Source organism: Gigantopelta aegis, chromosome 7, assembly GCF_016097555.1.
Source record: "Gigantopelta aegis isolate Gae_Host chromosome 7, Gae_host_genome, whole genome shotgun sequence".
NCBI classification, from domain to species: domain Eukaryota; kingdom Metazoa; phylum Mollusca; class Gastropoda; order Neomphalida; family Peltospiridae; genus Gigantopelta; species Gigantopelta aegis.
This window is the reverse complement of record NC_054705.1, coordinates 35,388,178-35,407,874: the sequence shown is the minus strand read 5'-3', so window position 1 is coordinate 35,407,874 and position 19,697 is coordinate 35,388,178. Positions and strand designations below refer to the sequence as shown.

Here is a 19,697-nt window from a genome sequence, read left to right as displayed (position 1 = left end):
TGAAGCATAAAAATAAAAAATGGTCACTCTGAGTTTGCCGAAAGAAAATGATATATAGATAGATAGATAACTAGTTTAACGTGCTTATGTACCACTGTGGTTTCGAACATGCCCATCCAGAATCCGACCTCCGATAAGGAATGGGGGCGGGGGGCGGGGGGGGGGGGGGGGTAGAGTTGAAAATGGGCAGAATTTTGATAATAGCCATTAGTAAGTTAAGTTAATAAAAAGAAAATTATCCTAGATTCAAAAGGGAGCAAGAAAAAAACATGACCAGAGACGAGACGCATTAAATTTAGTGTAGTATATTTTAGATGATGAATTCAGTTAAAGGGGATTTTCACATTTTGGGGGTTCACGGGACCCCTGTGACCCCTCTCTTGATCTGCTTGAGACGCCTTCGGTTGTAGGAATGTTCGACCTCGGTGGGCGTTGTTAAATATCATCACCGGAGAGAGAGAGAGAGAGAGAGAGAGAGAGAGAGAGAGAGAGAGAGAGAGAGAGGAGGAGAGAGAGAGAGAGAGAGAGAGAGAGAGAGAGAGAGAGAGGAGGAGAGAGAGAGAGAGAGAGATGAGGGAGGAGAGAGAGGGAGGGAGGGAGAGGAGAGGGAGGGAGGAGGGAGGGAGGGAGAGAGGTGGCGAGAGGGAGAGCGAGAAAGAAAGAAAGAAAGCGCTAGTGAGAGAGAGAGAGAGAGAGAGAGAGAGAGAGAGAGAAGGAGAAATACAGAGAGATTTAAATAGAGGAGAGAAAGAAACAAAGGGGGTAGAGAGGGAGAGGAAACACACACACACACACACACACACACACACACACACACACACACACACACACACAGAGAGAGGGGGTGGGGGGGTACAGAAGGTTAATTCTACCGAGAAAAGCAGCAGGCGATCTGTTTTATATGCCCTTCATGCACTTTCACCATTTCCTCATAGACAGCACGTGGCCTTCCATGCACCATGAGGCATAGGTTGGTATGATGGAAATAGGAATATAGGAATACAGATATATAGGAACGAATCCATCGTACGCGATCGATCCAGCAGTCCGTCACACCGCAGACAAGAGTCTACCGCCGAAAATTATAGACTGGTTCACAGGTACTGTTACGTTACAGACACGCGTAATGACCTATGGTCTGCTACGCTTGTGTGTGAATTTTATTATCTTGTCGGATATTTCCGCAATATTATGCAGATAGCCCACCGCCGAATTGGAATAGCTGATAGCGAGATGGAAATGCTAGTTTTATTGAGAAAGTCATACGATCATTGGCGTCACTTTTAACAGGAAGCATAGTGTAGGAGACGGCGATCAGTAGACCGAAGTAATTAAGGGGAAAGAATAGAACGAAAGAAAAGAAAGAAGAAAGGAATAACACATCAGCACCAGGGTCTCGCATCGATTCCCGTAGGTGGCCCCATTGTGCTATTTCTCGTTCCAGCCAGTGCACCACGACTGGTATATCAAAGGCCGTGGTATGTGATGTCCTGTTTGTGGGATTGTGCATATAAACTATCCAGTGCTACTAATCGAAGCTCATGAAGTGGCGACAGCGTGTTTCCTTTCTCAACATCCGTATGGTCCTTAACCATATGTCCGACGCCATATAACCGTAAATAAAATGTGTTGAGTGCGTCGTTAAATAAAATATTTCCTTCCTTCCTGTTTTGTTTCTACGCAGGCATAATTATTACTCAAGAAGTGATTTAAATTTGGTATTGCAGTGGAATATGGACATAAATTGTGGTGTTTTACAATACATTCTTTATGGTATTATAACAATACTTCCTCACATTATGCCGATTGGTAGGTACTGGGTTCGGATCCCAGTCGAGGCATGGGATTTTTAATCCAGATACCGACTTCAAACCCTGAGTGAGTGCTCCGCAAGGCTCAATGGGTAGGTGTAAACCACTTGCACCGACCAGTGATCCATAACTCGTTCAACAAAGGCCATGGTTTGTGCTATCCTGCCTGTGGGAAGCGCAAATAAAAGATCCCTTGCTGCTAATCGGAAAGAGTAGCCCATGTAGTGGCGACAGCGGGTTTCGTCTCAAAACTCTGTGTGGTCCTCAACCATATGTCTGACGCCATATAACCTTAAATAAAATGTGTTGAGTGCGTCGTTAAATAAAACATTTCTTTCTTTTCTTCACATGATGCCATCGTAGATAATGCTGGAAGGTAATGGGTTCTCAACCCGGTACCGGCTTTCACCCAGAGCGAGTTTTAACGACTCAATGGGCAGGTGTAAGGTCTCACTACACAGATCACTTCCGAGTTCATTCATCACGGTCCACTATAGTTCCTAATTGTGACATATGTTGTGGTTCACATATTCACTTCCAGAAATTGGGGACGAATTAAAACAATATGTATGGTTAATGGTAAGCCTTCTGGCTGTATTTTGCCCATGTAATATTGTGCATTGGCCTTTAGAGAAAGAGACAGTCGGAGTGAATCGGTTAATGAACCACCTTTTCGGACCAGTACTACAGCCAGATGCGGTCATATAGCAAAATTCTGCAACGGAAATGTTCTCAATTTTGGAGTGAAAATAAATGCTTACATACTGTATGTTCGCAATGGTGTATGTTGTTAGTGCCAACGAGAACCCGTTCTATTGGCAGTCTTCATTTGAAGTTGGGCAATTTAACATGGGTTTCAATGGCACTACACCCTCTCTCTCTCTCTCTCTCTCTCTCTCTCTCTCTCTCTCTCTCTCTCTCTCTCTCTCTCTCTCTCTCTCTCTCTCTATGTGTGTGTGTGTCTCTATCTATGTGTGTCTCTCTCTGTGTCTCTGTCTCTGTCTCTGTCTCTCTGTCTCTGTCTCTCTCTCTCTCTCTCTCTCTATTTCTCTGTATGTCTCTCTATATCTGTGTGTCTGTCTCTCTGTGTGTCTGTCTCTCTGTGTCTCCCCCCGTTTCTCTGTCTATGTGTGTGTGGACAGCGTGCTTGAACCTTAATTTGATATAAGCACGAAAATAAGTTGAAATTAAATTGTGTCATTGTGCGTGGCGGTGTCGGTTTGATAACGTCACGTCAAGCCACATAGCGTTAGCAGATTCGGCTCTTCGGGTAATTTGTTTTGACGCTTAATCGCAGTGGAATCCATTTTTCAAATTTCCTGGATCTTTGTGATGGGTTTGATTAGGAGAGGTTAAGTGGTATTCCCAGCTAGTCCAGTGCAATTCCGTATTCGTGGATTAGCCAAAGAAAGTGGTATTCTTAATTACGGTTTTAGCATTTCTAGCCTCTGTGGGTTAGTGACTCTTAGGAGGAATCCTGTCTTTTTAGCATTTGCCAACAGGCCTCGGTGGTGTCGTGGTTAAGCCATCGGACATAAGGCTGGTAGGTAATGGGTTCGCAGCCCGGTACCGGCTCTCACTCAGAGTGAATTTTAACGACTCATTGGGTAGGTGTAAGATCACTGCTCCCTCTTTTCTCTCACTAACCACTAACAACTAACCCACTGTCCTGAACAGACAGCCCATGGCCAGATAGCGTGCTTGAACCTTAATTGGATATAAGCACGAAAATAAGTTAAAAGAAAGAAAGAAAGTATCTGCCGGTTAGGGCCTCCACGAGTTCAAAATATTGAACTCGAGTACTCGAGGGTCAAACTCGACCCGAACCCGAGTACCCGACATACTTGATGATAAATGAGATTAAAGGGACATTCCTGAGTTTGCTGCATTGTAAGATGTTTCCTACTAATAAAATATGTCTACGATTAAACTTACATATTAAATATATTTTCTTGTTTAGAATATCAGTGTCTGTATATTCAATGTGTTTCTGGTCGTCTTAATATTTGTAAGAAGCCCAAACTGGATTTTGTCTTCAAATAATTTCGTACGTACGAAAAAATATATTTTAGGAAATAAATTGAAATTTAACATAGTACAAATATTAGAACGATCAGAAACGTGTTTAATATACTGCCACTAATATTTTATACAGAAAAATATATTTGATATGTAATTACAATCGTTGAAAAGTCTCTGTTAGTCGATAACATCTTACAAATTGCAGCAAACTCAGGAATGTCCCTTTAAGGCATAAACTGAAATAGCATTATGCATCTTAATTCCAACGCTGAACATGGATGCCAAATCATGCCATTGTTTCGCACTGCACACTTTCGTTTTGCCCTGGGCCCCGTTCCACGAAGTGATCTTAGCCCTAAGATCAACTTAAGTGCATAGGGTAGTTATGCGCTTACGGTAATGTTAGGGCTAAGATCGCTCCGTGGAACGGAGCCCTGTAATGTAACCGGCTGAAAGCAGATGGCAAAAGTGACGTAACTTTTATTTATTTATGAGAATGCTCTTCCTTGCACGGTGCCTAAACCATAATTGGATATATTCGTAAGTAATTAAACACTAATTACGGTTTAAACGGCGTGCGGTCACCGACCATCTGGCACGAGGGTAATCAGGGTCAGATGAGAACCAGCCAATCAGATGCCGGGTGCATGGCGGGAAGCTGCGATGTCCTGGCATTGGTAACATCTTGGACACTGTAGACGCAGCCAATCGGAGGCCTGGTATACGGCGTGGTAACTACATGTAAGATAGCACGACTGGTTTAAACGTTAATAATATGTTATCCTATCCTATCCTATCCTATTCCTTGCAAGGGTACTCGAGTCCTGTGAGCGGACTCGAGTCCTGCTAGACTCGGCCCGTGCCTGAGTACTCGAGTACTCATGGAGACCCTACGAAAAACAAGTTTGTTTTGTTTAACGACACCACTGGTGCACATTGATTAATTAATCATCGGCTATTGGATGTCAAACATTTGGTAATTCTGACTCGTAGTCATCAGGGGAAACCCACTACATTTTTCCTAATGCAGCAAGGAATCTTTTATATGCACCATCTCACAGACAGGACAGCACATGCCACTGATTTTGATATACCACTGCCCAATCATGGTGCACTAGCAGGAACGAGAAATAGCCCAATGCGGTCCACCGACGGGTATCGATCCCAAACGTATTAATCCGCAAAGTACACGGAAATCGCAATATAACCTATTTGCTATAAGATGTTTAAACACAGTGACTTCAAACTCACAGACACCAACTCTATTGGTAAATGCTATTAATGCTAGAAGAAAGAGTTGAGTTGATGAGAGTTAAATGATATTTATTCAGGTAATCTGTAATATTCCTTGACGCATTATGTCGCCCGTTCTGACGCAAGGGCATTGTAATTCAATTGCCTTGGTGTGTAAATATGTACATCAATTCAAGCGAGAAACCGTTAGGGGACTGTGTACATTACAATTAACAATGAGATATCGTCTGGTTCTAGGAGTTGTTGATGAATAACCGGCCTCGGTGGCGCAGTGGTTAAGCCAATGGACTGCAGGCTGGTAGATACAGGGTTCGCAGCCCGGTACCGGCTTCAACACAGAGCGAGTTCTTAACGGCTCAGTGGGTAGGTGTAAGGCCACTACACCCTCTTCTCTCTCACTAACCACTAACCAACTAACGACTAACCCACTGTCCTGGACAGACAGCCCAGATAGCTGAGGTTTGTGCCCAGGACAGCGTGCTTGAACCTTAATTGGATATAAGCACGACGGCACATGCCACGGCCTTTGATATACCAGTCGTGGAACACTGACTGTGACGGGGAATAAATTCAACCAGAGAATGGATCCACCTAAAATTTTGTTTTGTTTAACGACATTGAGTACATTGATTTATTAATTATCGGCTAATGGATGTCAAACATTTGGTATTTTTAACATATTGTCATTGAGAGGAAATTCGCTACATTTTTGCACAATTAGCAGGACTCGAAACTACTACACCGACAAATATATCTGATTTTCGGTACCTGTATAAAACGTTGAGACGGGGGGTCTAGTTCCGTCGGAATAGCGCCCGCCTGAGGTGGTTGGGCCATAAGGATCGAATCCCCTCGGAATCCGGCCTCGGTGGCGTCGTGGTTAGGACATCGGTCTACCGGCTGGTAGGTACTGGGTTCGGATCCCAGTCGAGACATGGGATTTTTAACCCAGATACCGACTCCAAACCCTGAGTGAGTGCTCCGCAAGGCTCAATGGGTAGATGTAAACCACTTGCACCGACCAGTGATCCATAACTGGTTCAACAAAGGCCATGGTTTGTGATATCCTGCCTGTGGGAAGCGCAAATAAAAGATCCCTTGCTGTTAATCGGAAAGAGTAGCCCATGTAGTGGCAACAGCGGGTTTTCTCTTAAAACTATGTGTGGTCCTTAACGATATGTCTGACGCCATATAACCGTAAATAAAATGTGTTGAGTGCGTCATTAAATAAAACATTTCTTTCTTTCTTTTTGAATCCCCTCGGTGGACCCACTCTCTGATTAGGTGGGTTTTTTTCGCTCGTCCAAACCAGAGCCTCGCGAGTGGTGTATCCCATGTCTTGGTATGTGCTGTCCTGTCTGTAGGAACGTGCATATAGAAGATCCCTTGCTGCATTAGGGAAAATGTAGCGGGTTTCCTCTGACGACTACGTGTCAGAATTATTAATTGTTTGACATGCAACAGCCAATTATTTAATTAATCAATGTGCTCTAGTGGTGTCGCTAAACAAAACGCATTTTTTAAAAAAATAACCCCCCCCCCCCCCCCCCCCGGCTTCTATAAATCAATATCATTTAACCTTCAACGGCGTGGACATTGTTGAATTCCCTGCCTCATTCCATAATCCATGTATCGCAATTACCATATTTGTGACAGCCAGTGGCCGCATGATTAAGTATGTGCCGGGATATCATTAAACAAACATTCCCCACCGTTCGTGGGGGAATTACGATCGCGTGTCGACGTGTCGTGTCCGGGGACCGTTTCCTGATGCCCGACTACGGCTTCGTCTGCCCAGGAGACTCAAGAGTTTAGCATCAAATCACATTAGTACGTATGACCATGGAAAAGATTAGTTTTATATTCTGATGCGGAAAAAAACCCAGAGCATCATACAAATAGTACCTGCCTCGGTGGTGTAGTAGCTAAAACAAATAAACGTAGTTAAGCCACATACCCTAAGTCCGGTAGGTACTGAGTTCGCACCCGTCAGTCGGAAGGTGTAAAAGTTAAAAGTTTGCTTTGTTTGACGACACCACTAGAGCACATTGATTAATTAATCATCGGCTATTGGATGTCAAACGTTTGGTAATTGTGACTCGTCGTCAACAGAAGAAACCAGCTACATTTTCTTAATGCAGCAAGGGATCTTTTATATGCACTTCCCCACAGACAGAAAAGCACATACCATGGCCTTTGACCAGTTGTGATGCTTTGGTTGGAACGATAAAAAAACCCAGTCAGTTGAACGGATCCACTGAGGTGGTTCGATCCCTCGACGCAAGCCCTTCAAGCAACACAAAACCGCCCCTTAATGTAAGTAATACATTAATTTTGATCTATACTACCAACTATTCCCGTACTTCTTTCTAGCAGTATATATTATGGTTGAATTGGTGTAGATATAGGACGGGATTTAGCTCGATCAGTTGAGTGCTCGCTTGAGGTGCTTGCATTGCAGGATCGAACCACCTCGGTGGATCCATTCAGCTGATTGGGTTTTTTCTCTCGTTCCAACCAGTGCACCACAACTGGACAAAGTCCATGGTATATGCTTTCCTGTCTGTGGGAAAATGTATATAAAACATACCTTGCTACAAATGGAACAGTATAGCGGGTTTCCTCTCCAAGACTTATATCAGAGTTACCAAATGTCTGACATCCAATAGCTGATGATTAATAAATCAATGTGCTCTAGTAGTGCCGTTAAACAGAACAAAGTCTGAAACAATGATTACAAGGTGATCCGAGCAAATGATTCATGTTGCGTGCACAACAGGGGGGGGGCGAGTGTTCTCTATCGAGTTGACTGGTACGATTGTGTTCTATCATATCACATTAATTTTAAAGCACTCTAGCAAGCGACTGTCCTCCTGAACGTACCATAGATCTACGTTCAGTCAGACCGAGCAGAAAAAACGTCCGCTAGACTGGTTTATGCGCTTCACGGTAAACCAAATGGCCACGTAGCGGTCCAATCAGATAGTTCGCGAACGTTAGCGAAACGTTCGCTGTCTGAACTTGAGACTGTTATTTATTTTTTATCATTATTATTTTATTTACTTATTTATTTATTTATTTATTTATTATTATTATTATTATTAAAAAAAAAATTTTTTTTTTTTTTTTTTTTTTGGGGGGGGGGTCTTAATTGTGTAAGAGTCTGAAGAGCATTTTCGTATTCATCGAGTAATAGTCGTAGGCGTATGAAAAAAAGAAAAGTCGTAACATACTGTAGTCATGCCAAGAAAAGATTCTAGCTTACGAACTTACCGTAGATCTTTCAGTAGAGGTTGTGTATTGAATACCACGTCGTCGATTTATTTCCTGCCTGCATGTCTCTTCCGGCCCGTCTTTGTATAAGTAAAAGGGCATAAAAAAAAGATCCCTGTTGTCTCAATCCATCCCTCAGCATCCCTCCCCTCCCTCCTCTCTCTCTCTCTCTTTCCTCTCTCGTCAATTATTTCCATCTCATGTCAAATGTTAAACACGTTCGCTTTCACTGTCTCTGTTATATATTAGTTTTACATTTTTAATATTTTTATAAAATTTGATGGGTGTGTGATATTATTATTATTACTTGTACAATTATAATTACTGTTACAGTTATTGTCTCTCTTTCCCTCTCTTTGTGGCTGTCTCCGTCTCTCCCTGCTTCTGTTTCTTCCTGCATCTGTCGCCCTGCCCTGTCTCTCTTCCTCCCTCCCTATCTCCCTCCCATCCCTATCTCCATCCCATCCCTATCTCCCTCCCTATCTCCCTCCTTATCTCCCTCCCTATCTCCCCTCCCTCCTCTCTCTCTCTCTCTCTCTCTCTCTCTCTCTCTCTCTCTCTCTCTCTCTCTCTCTCTCTCTCTCTCTCTCTCTCTCTCTCTCTCTCTCTCTCTTTTACAAATCTTCTGAGATGTCGTTAAACAAATATTAATTTCTACTGACAGAAAAGAAAAGAAAAGAAAAAAGGAAAACCCACCCCGTGTTCAGTGACAGCGAGTGACGCTAACGTTAGTGAACTATTTGACTGGTTCCTGATGTGGTCATTTGTCTTAACATGAAGCGCATAAACCAGTCTAGCGAACGGTGTTTGTTTGTTTTGTTTTTTGTTTTTGTTGTTTGCTCGATCTGGCTGAACTCAGCAGGCACATGTGCAAACATTTTTGGTACCCGGAAATTACTGCGAAATCCTTTATTTTCGTGGGCTCAAATATTCGTAATTTTCCTTTAAAACACACTCGTTGGTGAGAACATTATTCGTTATTTTTGATAACACATACTTGTTAACACACATACGTGCGATTACATTTCACAGACATACGAATGGCTGCATCTAGGTGATGGCCAGGCCACCAATGCCAGAGCATCCAATAGAAAAGCACGGTCAAATCGATCACTCTGTGACGTACAAGTTAACCTGAAATTGACTTGTCTGTGACGAACATGTTAACCTGAAATTGACTTGTCTGTGACGCACAAGTTAACTATAAGCGCTAGGGCCGTACATAGGTTTCAGTTGGAAAAGGCTTTTAAATTTATTTTAAAACTCTTTTCTGGAGATATGTAAGAAATAGAATACTACATTCGTGTCCGTTAGATACCATTTATCTTACAACTCGTAAGATAAACATTATCTAACAGCCGGTCATATAGTATTCTCTAAATTTAGAGTACATATCGTTGAGTACGTAATTTCATGGATTCTAAAAGTACATATCTGTATACATGCATTATATTTTCGTTGTGCTCTTAAATTCGTTGAAATACATTCATGTGCACTATTTACACGTAAATTAGATCATATTTTCGTTGTGCTCTTAAATTCGTTAACTACACACGTCCACCATTTACATCCAAATTAGATCATATTTTCGTTGTGTTCTTAAATTCGTTAACTACTCATGCCCACTACTTAGACGAAAATTACATTATATTTTCGTTATGCTCTTAAATCCGTTGAACTGCACACACGTCCACCATTTACACACACATTAAGATCACCGCGAACGAACGTGGCTTCACTGTATTCCAAGGGCTTCTAGTGAAATCAACATCTTTGAAATGTTCGCGTGCACTGTTAGTAAGGTGTTGATTTCCCAGGTCCCCAGAGAGGACAAAGGTTAGTTAGTACCGGCCCGTGCGCCGGGTTCGACGTATTTACAGCTATTTGGCGGGAACGGGGACGATTAAGAGGCCATTAATGATGACGTCTTGTATAAAGCGACGGACTGGAAGCTTCCCGTATATCACGAACAGCCCCACGAGGATGACAGAGCTAGCAGTGACATTTAATTTATAAGCATTTACAACACACTGTGTTGTGTCAGTTGTCAAGACTTTTACCAGAAAAGCTATTTCTTTTTATAGATTTTTATGAATTATAGAAGAATTATATTGCATGGATTATTTGAGGTTTTCATTTACAGTAAGATTATTTGATTTTTACATTGATAAGAATATTACAGGATTATCTGATGTTTACATTTACAACAATATGATATGAGTTACATTTACAAGAAGATTATCTGATGTTTACATTTACAACAATATGATGTGTGTTACATTTACAAGACGATTATCTGATGTTTTCATTTACAACAAATGATATGAGTTACATTTACAAGAAGATTATCTGATGTTTACATTTACAACAATATGATGTGAGTTACGTTTACAAGAAGATTATCTGATGTTTATATTTATAACAATATGATTTGAGTTACATTTACAAGATGATTATCTGATGTTTACATTTACAAAAATATGATGTGGGTTACATTTACAAGACGAATATCTGATGTTTACATTTATAACAATATGATTTGAGTTACATTTACAAGACGATTATCTGATGTTTACATTTACAAACATATGATGTGGGTTACATTTACAAGACGAATATCTGATGTTTACATTTATAACAATATGATGTGAGTTACATTTACAAGACGATTATCTGATGTTTACATTTACAAAACTATGATGTGTGTTACATTTACAAGACGATTATCTGATGTTTACATTTACAACAATATGATGTAAGTTACATTTACAAGAAGATTGTCTGATGTTTTCATTTACAACAATATGATGTGAGTTACATTTACAAGAAGATTATCTGATGTTTACATTTACAACAATATGATGTAAGTTACATTTACAAGAAGATTGTCTGATGTTTTCATTTACAACAGTATGATGTGAGTTACATTTACAAGACGATTGTCGGGTGTTTACATTTACAACAATATGATGTGAGTTACATTTACAGGAAGATTATCTGATGTTTACATTTACAACAATATGATGTGTGTTACATTTACAAGAAGATTATCTGATGTTTACATTTACAACAATATGATGTGAGTTACATTTACAAGAAGATTATCTGATGTTTACATTTACAACAATATGATATGAGTTACATTTACAGGAAGATTATCTGATGTTTACATTTACAAAAATATGATGTGGGTTACATTTACAAGACGAATATCTGATGTTTACATTTATAACAATATGATGTGAGTTACATTTACAAGAAGATTATCTGATGATTACATTTACAACAATATGATGCCAGTTAGATTTACAAGAAGATTATCTGATGTTTACATTAAAAAAAATATGATGTGGGTTACATTTACAAGACGAATATCTGATGTTTACATTTATAACAATATGATGTGAGTTACATTTACAAGAAGATTATCTGATGATTACATTTACAACAATATGATGCCAGTTAGATTTACAAGAAGAATATCTGATGTTTACATTTACAACAATATGATGTGAGTTACATTTAAAAGAAGATTATCTGATGTTTACATTTACAACAATATGATGTGAGTTACATTTACAAGAAGATTATCTGATGTTTACATTTATAACAATATGATGTGAGTTACATTTACAAGAAGATTATCTGATGTTTTCATTTACAACAGTATGATGTGAGTTACATTTACAAGAAGATTATCTGATGATTACATTTACAACAATGTGATGCCAGTTAGATTTACAAGAAGATTATCTGATGTTAACATTTACAAAACTATGATGTGAGTTACATTTACAGGAAGATTATCTGATGTTTACATTTACAACAATATGATGTAAGTTAGGTTTACAAGAAGATTATCTGATGTTTACATTTAAAACAATTTGATATGAGTTACATTTACAGGAAGATTATCTGATGTTTACATTTACAACAATATGATAGGAGTTACATTTACAAACATATTATCTGATGTTTACATTTAATAGGATATGCTATGGTTTACAGTTAAATGACTTAATTAATGTTGATTATAAGTTATATTTGCCATTGTCATCCCTCCGGCTTATTTCTATTTGTGATATATTTCCTCTAAAATGCAGAAAATACTTTTTTTAAAGGGACATTCCTGAGTTTGCTGCAATATTTAATATGTTATCGACTAACAGAGACTAACAGAGGTCAGTCGGTTGAGTGCTCGCTTAAGGTGCTTGCGTCGCAGGATCGAACCACCTCGATGGATCCATTCAGCTGATTTTTTTTTCCAACCAGTTTACCACAACTGGACAAAGGCTGTGGTATGTGCTTTCCTGTTTGTGGGAAAGTGCATATAAAAGATCCCTTGCTGCAATAGGGAAAATGTAGCGGGTTTCCTCTAAGTCAGAATTACCAAATATTTGACATCCAATAACCGATGATTAATTAATCAATGTGCTCCAGTGGTATCGTTAAACAAAAACAAACTTGTTTTGGTTGCTACTGAGACTAAATTGTAAACTAGTGGTGCATACAACGGTCGAATAATGTCATTGTGACTTTTCAAAATAACCACTATTGAATTATCCACAGAGCTCACGAATTCCAGCGACAGAACGCTGTTTGTCACACCAATTACCGCAAATGGATTTGTCTAAAGTATTGTGTCGCATCCTAACCGCACGCTTGAGGTGCTTGCGTCGCAGAATCGAACCACCACGATGAATCCATTCATCTAATTGGTGTTTTTTTCTCGTTCCAACCAGTGCACCACAACAGGTCAGATACCGTGGTATCTGCTTTTCTGTCTCTGGGATGATGCATATAAAACATCCTTTTTTACTAATGGGAAAATGTAGCCGAGTCATAATTACCAAATGTTTGACATCCAATAGCCGATGATTAAATAATATATGTGTTCTAGTAGTGTCGTTAAACAAAACAAACGAACATTTTTGAATCACTGATTTAGGATGAAAAATTAAACATTTCCAGCGAGAGGGATCGATCCTTTGACCTGCCGTGCCTCAGATAACAGCTGTATCATTGAACTATATATTAGGAGACATCCCAAAATGATCGAATTACGAGATAAAAAAATAATCGTGTTCTCTCTTCTTTTTTCTGTGTTTATTTTCGTGATTATAAGAGATTTCTTTAGATTCAGATATGTGATATAAAATCCTCTAGACGTTGCTTAGACAAGTGAGCTGGGGAATAGATTTGCCGGCTGTTTTCGCTGCATACACAGTCTGGTTTAATAGACTAATGCAGTTACGACCGGTTTCATCATGCCACCAACGCACTACTAAACCAACGTTTTTCCCATTTCAACCTATTTTCGTGCTTATATCCAATTAAGATTCAAACACGCTATCCTGGGCACACACATCAGCTATTTGGCTGTCTGTGCAGGAAAAAGGGTTAGTTGTTAGTGGTTAGTGAGAGGGAAGAGGGTGTAGTGGTCTTACACCTACCCATGGAGTCGTATAGCAACACTGAAATCTCATTTTGTATCTGCGTGGTTTATTTATCGCGAAAGGATCCTTCTGAAATGAAATCCATGCTACTAGACGTTCGTATCCCTCCGCTGACGATCTTTGATCTTTGAGTTTCGGCTTCCGACCCGAGGCGAACGTTCTATTAAATGTCAGACAGAATATGACGACTAGGGGATAGTATATAATGTAGTCTCGTTATTGCTAGGCGATTGTGTCGCCGGGACTAAATTGGAGGCCTTTTACATGCGCAGTACACAATAGTTAGAGATAGCCATATCTTGAATGCAAGACAAAATACAGTTAGCGTTTTGGGAGTAGTATGTTATTAGTTTTCGTATTAATATTTCACATCTGGGATGGTTATACAGTATGGATTTTAATCTCAAGAAATATAATATTGACGACACAAATCTCTATTAAATATACATGTTCCCACAAGGGCACAGGTCAAAATTGACGTCAGGAAATCGTCTTTATCATTGAAACTTTGATTACTAATCTATTACCGAGTATCCGTTCACGTATACAGCAGGTAAAGTTAAATTTAGTTTAGTTTAAAGATACCACTAGAGCACATTGATTAATTAAATTTTGTTTTGCTTAGCGACACCACTAGAACACATTGATTATTAATAATCGGCTAATGGATGTCAAACATTCGGTAACTCTGACATAGAGCCTTAGAAAGGAAACCCGCTACATTTTTTCATTAGTAGCAAGGGATCTTTTATATGCGCTTTCCAACAGACAGAAAAGCACATACCACTGCATTTGACCAGTTGTGGTGCACTGGTTATATCGAGAGGAAAAAACAAACCCCCAATCAGTTGAATGGATCCACCGAGATGCTTCGATCCTGCAACATAAGCACCTCAGCCAAGCACTCAATCGACTGAGCTAAATGCTCCCCCCCCCACCCACCCCACCTCCACTGTGTATAGAACACGTATACAATGTAGCTTTGAAAGGTTTTGATTGACATAAGATATCACCCCAAAAACATACCCATCTTTCTTTCCTTAAAAAATCAAAATCAACATCAACAACAACAACAACAACACACACACACATACAAAACTGCATAACACAAACCATACAGAAACAAAAGAACCCACCCCCCAAAAAACAAAAAACAAAAAAAAAAAAAAAAAAAACAACAACAACTACAACAGTAAATAAATATGCGTTTGTATTTGCAAAATGCATGGAGACGTCTATTGGCCAATCCCAAAACATGACGGTAATAAAATATTATTTAAACCGAAAACACTAACAGAAAAAACAAAATCCACCACCACCAACAGAATAAGAACAAATAACAACAAAAGTATAATATTAAAAGATAACTTTCAACGACAAAGACGATGTTGATGACGTTGATACACTTTATTTTCGTAATTGAATTTAACTAAGATTCAACCATTATTATTATGTCTTGGAGAAAGAAAATGGTTAGTATGAGACAGTCTTCGCCGAATGTTTTTTTGTTGTTGTTGTTGAACTACATGAGCCGAGTTGATCCGATCACTTCCGATTACACGAAAACAGCTTCCGACTTGCAAAGAACGAGATCACGAGTTAATAATATAAAATACGAAACGTCCACAAGCGGTGCTGTCTGTTTGATCCTTTATATCTACTCTCCCCACCGGTTCTGAAACGTTCGTCTATTTATATCTAATTGTTACTTCATCCCTAACGCAGGGGGGAACAGATGGCTGCATAGTTCGCCATCCGACAATCAAAGAGTAATCAACGGTAGCTGTTAGCCGTCTGTGGGCGGCCATTTTGAAACCAGTGCGGGAACCGCGTTACGTTCATTTCCGTATTCCAGCATTAAAAGTGTAACGGTCTACTTTGATGGGATAATTGCATGTTATACAAGGCTTATGTCGCGGCTGGAGTCTATCAGCTGTAATTTAAATACTCTTTGCTTGGAAGTCGCTGGATGTAGCTCAGAGGTATGGTATTTGGCTGAGCTGCAATGACGCGTTGAACTTGAATTGATTTCCACAGGAGAATCATAGACATTTCGTTCCATCCATTTCGTATCATACTGTCGGGTCATTTCGTACTATAGTCATTTCGTACCATAGTCATTTTGTACTATAGTCATTTCGTATCATTGTGATGAGACGGAGAAAGAGGGCACATCCTTTCTCCCTAGCTAAGACCAACAAACGTAAACTCAGGAGTCCGCGACCAGTCAAAAATTACCCTATCATGGCCGAATTTGTCAAAACTAAAATAAGCAAACCCTCCCAACCAGAAAAACGAGCAACAGTAGGACCAAATAAAAAGAATAGCCGACAAGCAATTCCAAAAACGCCAGGACCCTTTCTACAAAACTATCTTCATCATGGCAAATGGGGGACCAAACCCCCCCCCCCCCCCCCCCCCCCCCAAAAGGTTAGACAGGACGAAACTGAAACGGGTAACTTCGTTATATCAGGTAAACCTACCGGCCCACAACAACAGCCAATAGGCAACGAATGGTTGGCGAAACTACGTCCAAGGAACACAGAGGCCACAAACATAGCCACTCTGAAAGCGGACCATAAGCACCCGAAAATCGCATGTACAAAGGTATGGACGTACAGATACCTAGAAATTAACGCAGAAATAACCGACGGGGCCCACTACATCTGGGTCCAATTATACAGATATGCCCGCCTACCCTTTGAAATTATACCCAGTAAATGCCACCATTGCCAACAATTGTAGAGACCAGAGGGAAATGGCCACATGCCATCGTCGTGGGCAAAACCACGAGAAGTGCTCATTAAACTCCCCCTACACCCGGTCAGTCCAATGCTCTAACTGCTTGACAACCCATAACAACCGGTGCTACCAAAGAAAGAAATGTTTTATTTAACGACGCACTCAACACATTTTATTTACGGTTATATGGCGTCAGACATATGGTTAAGGACCACACAGATTTTGAGAGGAAACCCGCTGTTACCACTTCATGTGATACTCTTCCGATAGCAGCAAGGGATCTTTTATTTGCGCTTCCCACAGGCAGGATAGCACAAACCATGGCCTTGGTTGAACCAGTTATGGATCACTGGTCGGTGCAAGTGGTTTACACCTACCCACTGAGCCTTGCAGAGCCCGGTGCTACCACTACAAAAAAGCAGTCCGTCAATTTAACGACAAAACCGAAACTTAACCAACCCAACCTAAAACAGCCCCAATGATCGCGGCTGAAAACGTTAACCCCCCAACTCTAAATTTGCAGATAAACTTAAAAAGGCTACACCCTAATCCAACAAAACAATCAAAATCAAGCAAACCATCATAGTTACTAAAAGATATCGCACTAATCAAGTGTAACCTGGGAATTTCAAACAACACAGGAAACACTGAACACTATATAACTCGAACCAAATTTTAAACCTTCATTTGATTTCAACGTTTTTTTGGTTCTAATATTCAATTAAGGATCAAGCACGCTGTCCTGGACACACACACCTCAGCTATCTGGGCTGTCTGTCCAGGACATTGGGTTAGTTGTTAGTTGGTTAGTGGTCAATGAGAGAGAAGAGGGTGTAGGGGCATTACACCTACCCATTGGGCCCTTAAGAACTCGCTCTGGGTTGGAGCCGGTACCAGGCTGCGACCCATGTACCTACCAGCCTGTAGTCCGATGGCTTAAACCAAACTTCTGGACAGCGTCATGGGAGGTAAGTATCCATTCGCCAATAATAAGAAGTCCAATACAGAAAATAAGGGCCTTAGCTTTCTCCAGTGGAACGCTAAAGGCCTTCATTCAAGTGGCCACGGTGCCAAAATAATACAATTTATTACTAATGGAAAAATGTAGCGGGTTTTCTCTCTCTACATCCAATAATCGATGATTAATTAATCAATGTGCTTTAGTGGTGTCGTTAAACAAATTAAACGTTAACATTAACTCCATATTGACAATCCCCCCCCCCCCCCCAAAAAAAAAAAAAACCCCAAAAAAACCCCAACCGTTCTGCTGTTTTAATGGACAAGCGATTAATATTTTTAAAATGTACTTCTTTTGTTTTCGGTAAGGATTCTCAAGGAACCCACTGTTTACGCCGAGTGACAGCACATTACAATTGTTTTAATATTCTTGAACTAATTGTGAAATGAGAATATAATTATATGGTTCGATTAATTTGTAGTTATTTATATCCAATTAAGGTTAAAGCACGCTGTCCTGGGCACATACATACACACACACACACACACACACACACACACACACACACACACACACACACACAACACCAAAATCAGTGTTGGCTGTCTGTCCAGGACAGTGGGTTAGTTGTTAGTGAGAGAGAAGAGGGTGTAGTGGTCTTACACCTATCCATTAAGTCGTTAAAACTTGCTCTGGGTGGGAGCCGATACGGGGCTGCGAACTCAGTACCTACCAGCCTTATGTCCGATGGATCATATCATTGATGCGCTGCTTATATCTTTTTTTTTTTTTAATTTACCCCCCCTCACCAAATGTTAACGTTATCGCCAATGGCAATTGATTTGGTTCAATAGACCCTTAAGATGAGCTACGTCTGTGCTGCTCTCGTCGAGTTATCTAACCCACGGGTCAGGATTTTGTGTAAAATCGGATTTGATTGGAAATCGACCGACGGATCCGAACATACAACGAAGAGGATTTAACAGTTAATGCACTTATGTGTGTTACCAACAAGCATGTTATCCAACATGGTTGCCGCAAAATAGTGAAGCTGTTGGAGAGAAAATATGCTTAAGCGTATAAATAGAAACATTTGTAAATACACGTATTGGACTATTTCTTGTTCTATGCCAGCCAGTGCACGACATCTGGTGTATCAAAAGCGATAATATCGTTTATCTTGTCTGTGGGAATATAAAACTGAATATAAAATATCCCTTGCTACCAATAAACCGGCCTCGGTGTTGTCAGTCGTGGTTAAGCCATCGGACATGAGGCTGGTAGGTACTGGGTTCGCAGCCCGGAACCGGTTCCCACCTAGAGCAAGTTTTAACTACTCAGTGGGTAGGTGTAAGACCACTACACCGTCTTCTCTCTCACTAACAACTAACAACTAACAACTAACCCACTGTCCTGGACAGACAGCCCAGATAGCTGTGGTGTGTGCCCAAGATAGCGTGCTTGAACCTTAATTGGATATATAAGCACAAAAATAAGTTGAAATGAATGCTACTAATGAAAAAAAAATGTGGCGGGTTTCCTCTCTAAGACTATAGTCACCGAGACGTAGCCCAGTGATAAAGCGCTCCTTTGATGCGCGGTCGGTCTATGATCGATTGTCGTTAATGGGCCCATTGAGCTATTTCTCGTTCCAGCCAGTGCGCCACGACTGGTATATCAGAGGCTGTGGTATGTGCTATCTTGTCAGTGGGATGGTGCAAATAAAAAATCCCTTGCTAATAATGGAATAACAAAATGTAGCGGGTTTTCTCTCTAAGAATATATGCCAATATTACCAAATATTTGACATCCAGTAGCCCTTGATTAATAAATCAGTGTGCTCTAGTGGTATCGTTTAGCAAAACAAACGAACTACCGCTATCTTGGACTTGTTTTGTTAACAAACCTCGAGCTTCAGCAACCGTCAAAACAAAAACAAATCTTGATTTAGTGGTGAAATAAAAATGTCCTTGATTTCGAAAGAAAGAAAATATTATTCGAATTGTACGGTTCTTGAAATAACAGCTTTAAAAGTGCATGTACTTTATAAAAGAGGTAACTGTGTCTCCAATGTTGTGTTTGTTTTAATAGTTTAATGACCTAGACTAGCTGCGGGCTGTCTTGTTAATAAACATTATCGCGACAGTTAAGTCTGGTTTTAGGGCACTAGCGAAAACATGT

The 19,697-nt window shown here is 40.2% G+C and overlaps 1 protein-coding gene across 1 annotated transcript in view; it reads left to right on the top strand.

Annotated features, from left to right (window-relative positions):
• The window catches only part of LOC121378044 (potassium voltage-gated channel subfamily KQT member 1-like), a 199,338-nt gene that overhangs the window by 43,074 nt on the left and 136,567 nt on the right, over positions 1 to 19,697 (top strand). The window lies entirely within an intron of this gene.